Genomic DNA, 11897 nt, shown 5'->3' on the forward strand with positions numbered 1-11897 from the left:
ACCGCCAATGTCTACCACGATCATCTTCTCACCCTCCCTACTGCTCCGTTCATGTTCCCACTGTCTTCTGTGCAGAGACAGTGGGCCTAGTGGGGGATAAAGCAGATCTTTGAGTCAGATGAACATAGATTCAATTATTGTCTTGATAATAACTCTATGACCTTGAGCAAGTTCTAAGCCTCTCTGTGCCTTTACTTTCTCATCTGTACAATATTTTAGGATTCTTGTGAGTATTAAAGACAACATAGGTAAAGTATCTGGCATACAGTAGGTAGCATTATTAATAACACCCATAATAATTCATTGTATTTGCCTATCTCTTCCTTCTAGGTCATGAATTTCTGAGGCAGGGCCTTGTTTTAGGTACAGTAAAACTTAGTTATAATAGCTGGGCTCAAATATATCATAGACTGATGTATCAGTTTGCTAGAGCTGCCTTAATAATTACCACTGTAAGGTTGGGCCACCCAAGATGGCTGTTCTCTTGCTCTCAGTACATCCCCTGCTTGACCAGTCCCTGCTTCACCCACACCCTACTTACATGACTGACCTTCCCCCTTAATCATAGAGCCTAATCAGTAAGTGCCTATGTACTTGCCTCTGGCCCCAGCTAGTGATTATTCTAATCTTTAAATCAGAACTATCTCCACTATGGTAGTTTGTCAAAGGGGTTGTGAGGGGTGCACCACTCTGCTGGTTTCCCTGGCAACCAGTGAGTGAACCAGATGTCAATTCCTCCTGTAATTGGTAATCTCCCTCTTCCCCTGGGAGCGAAGACTGCCGCCACGTCCTGCCCGCCATCTGCCACAGACGCAGGGGTGTCGCTCCAGGACCTTGCTTCATATGTGTAAGCTCCCCCATCCATTAAACCATTGATGTCTCAGCCATTAACTCCAGGCTCTTCTTCAGTTTTGAGGCTGGGCGAGTACAGGGCTTACAGGCCTGTGGGGTGCAGCCCAACACCCACAGACTAGGTGGCTTGAACAATAGAAATTTTTCTTACAGTTCTGGAGGCTCAAAGTCTGAGATCCAGACATGAGCAAGATTGGTTTCACCTGAGGCCTTTCTCTTCAGCATGTAGATGGCTGCCTTCTCTCTGTGTCTTCTCATGGTCTTCCCTCTGTTTGTGTCTACATCTTAATTTCTTCTTCTTGTAAGGATACCAGTCATACTGAATCAGAGCCCACCCTAATGACCCCATTTTACTTCACTACCACTTTAAAGGTCCTGTCTCCAAATACAGTCACATTATGAAGAAATGGGGGTTAGTACTTCAACATACAAATTTTGGGGAAAAACAATTCAGTCCATTACAATTGATTTCTTTCCACTGAAATAATATGCTACTGAAAAGGTATACAGGAGAAGGCAAGTTTTGAAGACAAGGGAAGCGTTTACTTCTGTCTACCTCAATCTTGGCTTTACAATAATGATCCATTGCATTTATATAGACTTCCTTTTTCAGTTCTCCAAAGCATCTTCACATCTATTATTTGACTTCACCGTGTCACTCTAGAGGACCCTGGATTAGTTTCATGAACCAAATTGACCAGAGATCCAGAAGACACAAGGTTAACCAGAAATGGTCAGCAGGGGGCATTGTGAATAAGCCCCAGAAACTCCAAGGAGAAAACTGCTGTGGTTTTGAACTCAGACCTGGAGCAGGCCCAGCGTCCTACCAACTGGTTTATGTTACTTCAGTAGCTTGAAATCAGCCATGGTGGAGGTGTTTACACCATGGGAACTGGCCTGTGCTGCAAGTCAGGGCTCTTCCCCCATCCCAAAGCCAATTACTAAACATTTGCTGCTGCATGTAAGAGTGACCTTTCTCCTAATACCATTCTGGCAAATGGCTCCTTCCTTGGGGAGAATGAGTGACAGGGGTGGGAGATAGTGCTCTCCTCTAAAAAGCAGACTGGAAGGTTCTTTATGAAAACATATGGAAACAGAAGTAGAGGGCATCCCCCTCCCTCCCTTCCCTCTCTCCCTTCTTCTTTTCTTCCTTTTTCTTTTTTACCTATAATAATACCTATACTGGAGATTTTCGAGAAGGATAGGAGGCAGCAGAGTATGAAGGCTGAGAGCAAGCCTTTGCAGTTAGACAGAATTTGGGCTCACCCCCTGGCTCGCACACTCTCTAGCCATGTGATATTGTATGAAGTGGAGTAAAGTTGTTGGAGTGAGAAGCATCCTGATGTGTGTTTGGGGCAGAAGCCAAGCCGCTTTGTTCATCAGCTCTCTCAGAAGATCTCGATGACCCCAAATAGTCCTACCCTGTCCTTCTCTGAGCCATGGCTACTAATGTGATAGCAGTCCACAAACCTGGTCCAGAGAAGGTGGATAGGATCTAAGCGCTCTCCTGACAACTCGTGGAGAACCCAGGCCTCAATAGCCCGAGAAGCTCTTGTCTGCCTTTCCTAAAAACAAAATGCCAAACTGCCCTGAACATCTGTCCTTTGGTCCTTTTTAATGAGGGAGTGGGTAGATTCCATTGCTTTCCTAAATTTTAATTTCCTCAACTATAGGATGGAAATAAAAATACAGCTTCATTGCCTTTCGTGGATACGGAATGAAAGGCCCAGAGCCATGGCAAATTTGTTATTGAAAGTTTTTGGAGTTTCCCAGTTGGATTCAATTAGGATCATGACTGGTGTGGTTGCCTCCGCCAGGTTGAAAGAAAAATACCATCATTAACCTTTAATTATTCACAACAAACCCATAGGAAAAGTCCTTGGCCCAGGTCCTAATGGAGTTATTAAAGCTCTTTTCCTATTCCACTGTTTAAACTCAAGGCAAATAACCTGGTACTTTTCTGTGGCTTCTCCCTGTAGAATGTGAAGGACCAACAGTGAACCCTCCCTACCACGTTAGGGCACGTTAGGGCACGTTAGGGCAGGGGCTAAACATCTTTAGCTTCTTGGAGTTTTTTGCTTTACTTTGTCCACCTATTGTTCTCATTTGGTTGTGTTATTGTTGATGTGTGTGTGGTCTGTTTAGAGGGAGACTTTGGAAGCACAGAATGGTCACACGTGTTGTGTAAGAACCCCTGAGAAAAGGAAACACCAAGAGAATAAAGAGGGAAAAAAAGAAATTAAATTGAGACAAGAACAGGCAACACAGAAAAGCCTATGTACAATAATCATCTTTCCTTTTCTCAATTTTATGCTTTCCTTCTTACTGCATATGAGTTTTTTTTCCTTCTCATTTCTATATGTCTCTTTTCTCTCTCTGTGCCCTCATTAACCCAACCTCATTAACACGTCCAAAACCAGAAGTCATTATCCTGATACCATCCTCCGCATCCCTCAAGTCCCACTTCTCTTTCTGAATTTCCCCATGTGTTCTCGGGTTCTACTTCAGGTCAGCTGCCCAAGTGAAAAACAACAACAACTCAGAATCATTCCTTATTTTAAAAATCTGCTTATTGAGATGTAATTTACATACAAGAAAAATTCACTCATTTTAAGCACACAAATTTAATGTGTTTTAACAAATGTACAGTCATGTAACCATCACAACACTCAAGACATTTCCACTACCTCAAAAAGTTTCTTTCTGTCACTATAGTTTTGCCTTTTCTAGAATGTCATATAAATGAAATCATATAGTAGTCTTTTGTGTCTGGCTTCATAGCATATTTCATTTGAGATTTATCTGTATTGTTGCAGGTATCAATAACTCACTCATTTTTATTGCTGAGAAATATTGCATTGTATAGATATATCACAATTGTTTGTTTACCCATTTACCAGTTGATGAACATTTGCATTGTTTTGTTTTGGGTTATTATGAATTAAGTGCTATGAATATTCACATATAGGTCTTTGTGTGGACATATATTTTCCTTTTTTGGGGGAGTAGAATTTTATTTCATTTCTAGGAAGACAATTGCTGAGTTGTATGGTAAGTGTAATTTAACTTTATAAAACACTGATAAACTATTTTCCAAAGGGACTGCATCATTTTCATTCCCATCAGCAAAATATGAGAATTCCAGTTGCTCCTTATCATTGTCAACACTTTGCACTGTCAGTTAAAAAAATTTTAGCCATTCAAGTAGATGTGTAGTATTACTTCATTGTCCTTTTAATTTGTGTTTCCCAGATGACTAACGTTGTTAAGTATATTTTCATGTGCTTATTTCTCTTGAGTATATCTTCTTTGGTAAATTGTCCACTTTCTTTCCCATTTAAAAATTGGGTTGTTTGCCTGTCAGAATGGCTATCATCAAAAAGAATGCAAATAAATACAGCAAAGGAAACCATAAACAAAAAGAAAAGACAACCTACAGAATGGGAGAAAATGCTTGCAAATGATATGACTGACAAGGGATTAAATTCCAAAATATAGAAAGAGCTCATACAACTCAATATCAAAAAAACAAACAACTCAGACAAAAAATGGGCACAGGATCTAAACAGACATTTTTCCAAAGAAGACATACAGATGGCCAACAGGCACATGAAAAAAATGCTTAGCATTGCTAATTAGAGAAATGCAAATCAAAACTACAATGAGGTATCACCTCACTCCAGTCAGAATGACCATCACCAAAAAGTCTATAAATAATAAATGCTGGAGTGGGTGTGGAGAAAAAGGAGCCCTCCTACACTGTTAGTGGGAAAGTAATTTGGTGTAGACAATATGGAGAATAGTATGGAGGTTTCTTAAAAAACTAAAAATAGAGCTGCCATATGATCCTGCAATCTCACTCCTGGGCATATATCCAGAGAAAACCATAATTCAAAAAGATACATGCACCCAGTGTTCACTGCAGCACTATTTACAATAGCCAAGACACAGAAGCAACCTAAATGTCCATTGACAGAGGGATGGATAAAGAAGATGTGGTATATGTATACAATGGAATATTACTGAGCCAAAATAAGAATGAAATAATGCCATCTGCAGCAACATGGATAGACTTAGAGATTATCATACTAAGTGAAATAAGCCAGACAGAGAAAGACAGATACCATATGATATCACTTACATATGGAATCTAAAATAAACTATAAGTGAACTTATTTACAAAATAGAAAGAGACTCACAGACATAGAAAACAAACTTATGGTTACCAAAGGGGGAGGGATAAATTAGGAGTTTGGGATTAACATATACACACTACTATATATAAAATACATAACCAGCAAGGACCTACTGTATAGCACAGGGAACTATACTCTATATTTGTAATAACCTATAAGTGAAAAGAATCTGAAAAAGTATATATATGAATCACTGTGCTGTAAACCTGAAACTAACATGACACTGTAAATCAACTATATTTCAATTAAAAAAAAAGAACACAAGTAACAAATGTTGGCAAGTATGTGGAGAAAAGGGAGCCCTTGTACACCGTTGGTAGGAATGTAAATTGGTGCAGCCAGTGTGGAAAACAGTATGGAGGTTTCTCAAGAAACTAAAAACAGAACTACCATATGACCCAGCAATTCCATTCCAAGGGTATACATCTGAAGAAACAAAAACACTAATTCGAAAAGATACATGCACCCCAAAGTTCATAGCAGCATTATTTACAATTGCCAAGATATGGAAGCAACCTAAGTATCCATCGACAGTTAAATGGATGAAAAAGATGTGGTATACATACACAATGGAATACTACTCAGTCATAAAAAGAATGAAATTTTGCCATTTGTAGCAACATGGATGGACTTGGAGGGTATTATGCTAACTCAAATAAGTGAGACAGAGAAAGACAAATACTGTATGATGTCATTTATATGTGGAATCTAAAAAGTACAACAGGGACTTCCCTGGTGGTGCAGTGGTTGAGAATCCGCCTGCCAATGCAGGGGACACGGGTTCGATCCCTGGTCCGGGAAGATTCCACATGCTGCGGAGCAACTAAGCCCATGCCCCACAACTACTGAGCCTGCCCTCTACAGCCCGGGAGCCATAGTTACTGAAGCCCATGCACCTAGAGCACTGCAACAAGAGAAGCCACCACAAATGAGAAGCCTGTGCACCACAACGAAGAGTAGCCCCCGGTCGCCACAACTAGAGAAAGCCCACGCGCAACAATGAAGACCCAATGCAGCCCCCCAAAATAAAATAAATAAATAAAGTTTATTTAAAAAAAATACAACAGGGCTTCCCTAGTGGCGCAGTCGTTGAGAGTCCGCCTGCCGATGCAGGGGACACGGGTTCGTGCCCCGGTCCGGGAAGATCCCACATGCCACGGAGCGGCTGTGCCCGTGAGCCATGGCCGCTGAGCCTGCGCATCCGGAGCCTGTTGCTCCGCGACGGGAGAGGCCACAACAGTGAGAGGCCCGCGTGCCGGAAAAAAAAAAAAAACCCAACAACAACAAACTAGTGAATATAACAAAAAAGAAGCAGACTCACGGTTATAGGGAACGAATTAGTGGCTACCATTAGGGAGAGGGAAGGGGGAAGGGGCAATCTAGGGGTAGGGGATTAAGAGGTACAAACTACTAGGTATAAAATAAGCTATAAGTGTATATATTGTGCAACATGGGGAATATAGCCAATATTTTATAATACTATAAATGGGATATAACCTTTTAAAAGTGTGAATATTGTACACCAGTAATTATATAATATTGTACATCAACCATACTTCAGTTTTTTAAAAATGGGTTGTTTGGTCTTTATTATTGATTTGTAAGAGTTTAAAAAAATATTCTGGATAGGGAATTCCCTGGAGGTCCAGTGGTTAGGACTCGGCGCTTTCACTGCCAGGGCCTGGGTTCAATCCCTGGTCGGGGAAGTAAGATCCCACAAGCTGCATGGCGTGACCAAAAATAAAAAATTCTGGATACAAGTTCTTTATCAGATACATATTTTGCCTATGGAAATAACCCAAAATACAGACAAAGAGTCATTCATGAGGTTTTTCACATCAATGTTATTTACAATTGTGATGAAATTGGAAATAAGTTACAATCTAATAAAAGGGAAACTGTTCACTTCTTTACGATTCAAAGGAATATTTTACAGCCATTTATTAATATTAAAAATGTAAAGACATAGAAACCTGCTTTTGATGTAATTTTAGGCAGAAAATAAAATTATGTATAATATCAGCTATGAATTAAGAAAGCCTGGAAGTATATGCCAAAGCAATGAGGGTAATACTGTCTAATTGGTAAGATTATGGCTGGTGTTTAGATTCTCAATACTTTTCCAAACTTTTCAAGGTTGATACGGTAAGCCTTAGTTAAACAAGAAAAAAGCATCTCATAAAGAGGTAAATGGTTACCACAGTGGTTGGTGCTTCCTTTACAAGCTCACCTAGACTGAGGCATGATTTGTGATACCATTAATAACCAGGTGGGTTAGTCAATAGCATAGCAGACCAGCCAAAAGCTTTGAACTGTAATTCCAGCTCTGCCCTTGAACTTCAGGCTGTTTTTCACTCCTGTTTAAAATGGGACTCAGAACTGTGAAGTACTTAGCAAGACTGCCATGTAGCTTTCTGGGGAACTGCTTCCCAGGTATGTCCTCTCAAATATGCAACAGCTCTTGAGATTTGTTGAGTGACTTGGGAAGATAATCTTGAGAAGTCAGGCCTGCCTTTAGTATTTAGAAGAGAGAGCCTCTGTGCTTCTGCCGATACACAGATACAAAGAGCTGGAGGGCAAGCCATAGGGGTAGTTAAGGAGAAAAGCCTTGGGGTGAAGAAAATATTGGAGGCAAGAAGAGAAAGACAAGGGTGAAAAGAGGAAATGGAGGAAAGAATTGAGAACCCAAGCAAATAAGTCTCTGGACTGAGAACTGTCATACTTTGAATAAGAATTTTGTAGCTACATTTTGCACCTGTAAAGTCTTACTCTGTAAATGATTTGTATCCTTTTACTCATTTTCCTTTCTAGTTCTACAGCTATTTATGTCATCCTCTGGAGACTGGAAAGAGAGGACAATTACTACTGGGTTTACTGAGAGGAAGGAATTTAAAGTGCTTCTATAGGAATGACTCTCATAAGAAGGCAGTTTCCTAAGGCAACATATTTTGTCAAGATGAGTGATTCAGCTCGTATCAGAGATATTTTTGAACCTGGTCAATTACTTTACCTAAGGCAGCCACACTATATATGTTTGCTGATGTGTAACTCATGAAACCAAGAAATAATATTCAAATGATTATTTAGAAGATCAAATAGAGGGTTTTAAAAAAAATTGGTAGCCAACAAAATCTAGCCAAAATTCTTTTTTGAAACTTGATAATATGGAAATGCAAAGGGCCTAGAATAACCCACACAATCTTGAAGAAATACAAAGTGGGAGGACTTACTCTACTGTCCGTTACATGTATTATAAATAATTGTGTCACAAGGATGGACATACCGACCAATGAAATAGAGTATAAATCCATAAGAAGATCCATGCCTATGTGGATATTTTATTTATGACAAAAGAGACACTGCAAAGCATTAAAGAAAAGACAATCTTTTCAATAAATGGTGCTGGGAGCATTGAATAAATTATGTGGAGAAACTTGACACCTACCTCATACTATACATGAAAATTCATTCCATCCCCATGCACTTGCAGTCCATGAGCCAAAGGGATATGCAAAGATGCTTAATTAAACATTTCAGGGCTGGTTTCTCTGTTCATATCCAATTCTGGTGCTTAGGAACAGGGACCCATGCTGATGCCCAAGGGCAAAAAGCCCCACTTCCGTTAAGGAAGGGGGCAAGCCTGACCCTGATGCCCAGTAAGGGACAACCCTGGGCTTTTTGTTTTTCATGCTTTTCTTTTTGTTGGCCTTGTGCTGAGTTTGTTTACAAAAGATGTATTTTGTTTAACCAAATATTAAAAATGGAAAACTCGGTACATTAAAAAGTTCAATCTAGATGTATCATAGACTTAAATGTAAAAGGCTAAATAAAGCTTCTAAAGGAAGAAGAGCTTCATGACTTCAAGATAAGAAAAGATTTTTAATAAGCACTAATCATAAAGAAAAAGATCATTTGAGTACATTAAAATTTAAAACCTCATTAAAGGCAAGGAAAGACTTTTAAAATAGGAGGCAAAAAGAACTGATCATAAAGAAAAAGACTGATAAATTTGAGATTAATTTAACATTGGTATAAATACTTTCCATTTATTAAAGGATACAGAATATGCAGAAAATATTTGCAAACCTATAACCTACAAAGAGCTCATGTATGAAATACATAAAGAAATCCTATAAACCAATAAGAAAATGACAGTCAACCCAGAAGAAAAATGGGCAAAAGATTTGAACAGATGCTTCTGGGGAAAAAAAAGGATATCCAATGGAAAATAAACATATGAAAAGATACTTAACATCCCTAATAATTAGAGAAATGCAAATAAAAACTATAACCAGACATCATTATATACCCACCAGAATGGCTAAAATTAAAAGACCAGCACTACCAGGTGTTGGTGAGGATGTGGACAGCAGATACTCTTATATGGTGCTAGAAGACTACAGATTGGTACAACACTTTGGAAAATTTTTTATAGTATTTAATAAAGTTGAAGGTACATATAAATTTTTACCCAGCAATGCCATTTATAAGAATATACCCAACAAAAATATGTGTACATGTTCTTTTTTTTTTTTTGGGTACATGGGCCTCTCACTGTTGTGGCCTCTCCCGTTGCAGAGCACAGGCTCTGGACGTGCAGGCTCAGCGGCCACGGCTCACGAGCCTAGCCGCTCCATGGCATGTGGGATCTTCCCGGACCGGGGCACAAACCCGTGTCCCCTGCATCGGCAGGCGGACTCTCAACCACTGCGCCACCAGGGAAGCCCCTGGGTGAATCTTAAAAACATATTGTTGAGTAGAAGAGGCCAGATCCACAAGAATATATATTAGCTTTTTTCTCAACGGGTTTGCCACCAGGACACGGGTGTCCTAAAAACCTAAGCAAAACCTAAGCAAAAACGGGAAAGGAGAAGACCCACATCAACATCGTTGTCATTGGACACATAGATTCGGGGAAGTCTACCACTACTGGCCATCTGCTCTACACATGTGATGGGATAGACAAGAGAACCATTGAAAAGTTTGAGAAGGAGGCTGCCGAGATGGGAAAGGGCTCCTTCAAGTATGCCTGGGTCTTGGACAAACTGAAAGCTGAACGCGAGCGTGGTATCAGCATTGATATCTCCCTATGGAAATTCAAGACCAGCAAGTACTATGTGACCATCATTGATGCCCCAGAACACAGAGACTTCATCAAAAACATGATTACAGGCACATGCCAGGCTGACTGTGATGTCTTGATTGTTGCTGCTGGTGTTGGTGAATTTGAAGCAGGTATTTCCAAGAATGGGCAGACCCGTGAGCATGCCCTTCTGGCCTACATTCTGGGTGTGAAACAACTAATTGTTGGAGTTAACAAAATGGATTCCACTGAGCCACCCTACAGCCAGAAGAGATAGGAGGAAATTGTTAAGGAAGTCAGCACCTACATTAAAAAACTTGGCTACAAACCCAACACAGTAGCATTTGTGCTAATTTCTGGCAGGAATCGTGTCAACATTCAACCATTCCAACATGCTGGAGCCAAGTGCTAACATGCCTTGGTTCAAGGGGTGGAAAGTCACCCGTAAAGATGGCAATGCCAGTAGAACCACACTGCTTGAAGCTCTGGATTGCATCCTGCCACCAACTCGCCCAACTGACAAACCCTTGTGTTTGCCCCTCCAGGACGTCTAAAAAATTGGTGGTATTGGCACTGTCCCTGTGGGTCAAGTGGAGACTCGTGTTCTCAAACATGGCATGGTGGTCACCTTTGCTCCACTCAAAGTGACAACTGAAGTGAAGTCTGTTGAAATGCACCATGAAGCTTTGAGTGAAGCCCTTCTTGGGGACAATGTGGGCTTCAATGTCAAGAATGTGTCTGTCAAAGATGGTCGTCATGACAATGTGGCTGGTGACAGCAAAAATGACCCACCAATGGAAGCAGCTGTCTTCACAGTTCAGGTGATTATCTTGAACCATCCAGGCCAAAGCAGTGCTGGATGTGCACGTGGGCTGGATTGTCACACAGCTCACATTGCTTGCAAGTTCGCTGAGCTGAAGGAGAAGATTGATCGCCATTCTGGGAAAAAGCGGGAAGATGGCCCCAAATTCTTGAAATCTGGTGATGCTGCCATCGTTGATATGGTTCCTGGCAAACCCATGTGTGTTGAGAGCTTCTCTGGCTATCCTCCTCTGGGCTGTTGTGCTGTTCATGACATGAGACAGGCGGTTGCTGTGGGTGTCATCAAAGCAGTGGACAAGAAGGCAGCTGGAGGTGGCAAGGTCACCAAGTCTACGCAGAAAGCTCAGAAGGCTAAATGAATATTATCCTCAATACCTGCCACCCCAGTCTTAATCAGTGGTGGAAGAACGGTCTCAGAACTATTTGTCTCAATTGGCCATTTAAGTTTAATAGCAAAAGACTGGTTAATGATAACAATGCATTGTAAAACCTTCAGAAGGAAAGGAGAATGTTTTGTGGACCATTTGTTTTGTTTGTGGCAGTTTTAAGTTATTAGTTTTTAAAATCAGTACTTTTTAATGGAAACAACTTGACCAAAAATCTCTCACAGAGGGCTTCGCTGGTGGCGCAGTGGTTGAGAGTCTGCCTGCTGATGCAGGGGACGCGGATTCGTGCCCCGGTCCGGGAAGATCCCACATGCCGCGGAGCGGCTGGGCCCGTGAGCCATGGCCGCTGAGCCTGCGCGTCCGGAGCCTGTGCTCCGCAACGGGAGAGGCCACAACAGTGAGAGGCCCGCGTACCGCAAAAAAAGAAAAACAAAAAAAATCTCTCACAGAATTTGAGACCCATTAAAAAAGTTTAATGAGAAAAAAAAGAATATATATTATATAATTCCATTTATATAAAGTTTAAATACAGGTCAAACCAAACTATACTGCTTAGGG

The 11897-nt window shown here is 40.7% G+C and overlaps 1 pseudogene across 1 annotated transcript in view; it reads left to right on the forward strand.

Moving 5' to 3' along the window:
• LOC307196035 (elongation factor 1-alpha 1-like) overlaps positions 1–11312 on the forward strand; it is a 42032-nt pseudogene extending 30720 nt beyond the window's left edge. Inside the window, exon 2 of the transcript in view lies at positions 9903–11312. The product of the transcript in view is annotated as an elongation factor 1-alpha 1-like (transcript). The remainder of the gene's footprint in view (positions 1–9902) is intronic.
• Positions 11313–11897: the final 585 nt, after the last annotated feature.

This window comes from Stenella coeruleoalba, assembly GCF_951394435.1.
Source record: "Stenella coeruleoalba genome assembly, chromosome: 13".
Lineage (NCBI taxonomy): Eukaryota > Metazoa > Chordata > Mammalia > Artiodactyla > Delphinidae > Stenella > Stenella coeruleoalba.